Raw genomic sequence first — 1,080 nt, 5'->3', positions numbered from 1 at the left:
TAATTCCCCCAACCACCAACCTAAAAGTGAGGTGCATGTAATTTCCCTCTGGACAGCTAAGTGAGAAGCTATGTATTTTTGTATGTGCAGGTACGAGTAAATTTTGCCCACACACCCCTCAACAGTCAGAAGGTAGACCAGAAGTTTTTGTTTTAATCGCATGATTTTTAAGCCAGTGATGCTTTGGGTTCCAAGTTCTGGTTGCTGAACACTTGGCATTGGCACTAGTGCCATAGGGGGGTTCTCCCTTAGCTGAGACCCATGATTTAGGGAGAGGTGCTGGCTCTGTCCCTGTGAAGTTTGGAGTGTCAGGGATTATTAGAAACGCTCACACACTCTCGCCTCTAAAATAGCCACCCTGTAACCAAATCTACTGGAGGGGCAATAAAATTCCCCGGAGTAGGATGGGTGGTAGGGGCAGAGAAGGGTGCCGGAAGCTGTTGCTGGGGGGCTTTGCAACGAACGTCCGGCAAGCAGAGGTGTGGGAATCAGGGTGGGCTCTGGGGGATGAGTGGGGCAGTGGGGGTTTGCCAGGCACGTGGAGACGGACAGGCGGGGAGATGTGTAGAGATCCTGGGGCTTTAATCAGGGCAGTGACCTCAGGGGCGTGGAGGGTGGAAAGGACACACACAGGCCCTTGTAAACAGAGATGGATTTAACGGTGACTGTCCCTTTAACAGCGCCTCGCGGGTGGGAAAAGCGCGTGCCTGGCTTTCCTGCTGGGGGGAGGGGGAGATAGCACGTTAGCGTGCGTCACCCACGCGCGCTGAAGAGCGGGCCCCTTCAGGCACATGCGCACTAGCTGAACGGCTCTTTCAGCGCTTCTCCCCCCGCCCTTCGCGGCCTGTCGCGGCGGAGTGAGAGAGTCAGTGTGCGCCGGCGCAGTGCGCAGGGACTTGCCCACGTGAGGCGCTGCGCCAGCCGGGGGTGCCGGCGGCGGCGGGAGGCGGAGCCGGAGCCGGAGCCGGGGGCGCTTGGCTGCGGCCGGGATGCGCTGGACGACAACGCGGGACAGAGGTACGAGCTGGGGCTCGGCTCCCGCCCGGTTGGGGCAGGAGGGGCTGGTTTGGGGCGGGGGGG

General features: G+C 59.7%; 1 protein-coding gene across 1 annotated transcript in view; it reads left to right on the top strand.

The window, feature by feature from the left end:
- The first annotated feature begins 906 nt into the window (after positions 1-906).
- Positions 907-1,080, top strand: part of SENP5 (SUMO specific peptidase 5) — a 26,986-nt gene continuing 26,812 nt past the window's right edge. Inside the window, exon 1 of the mRNA XM_032803878.2 lies at positions 907-1,017. The gene's annotated coding sequence lies outside the window, so the exon portion shown is untranslated. The remainder of the gene's footprint in view (positions 1,018-1,080) is intronic.

The sequence above is a fragment of the Chelonoidis abingdonii genome, chromosome 8 (genome assembly GCF_003597395.2).
Source record: "Chelonoidis abingdonii isolate Lonesome George chromosome 8, CheloAbing_2.0, whole genome shotgun sequence".
NCBI classification, from domain to species: domain Eukaryota; kingdom Metazoa; phylum Chordata; order Testudines; family Testudinidae; genus Chelonoidis; species Chelonoidis abingdonii.
The sequence above is the reverse complement of the archived record's forward strand: the minus strand, read 5'-3'. Positions and strand labels throughout refer to the sequence as shown.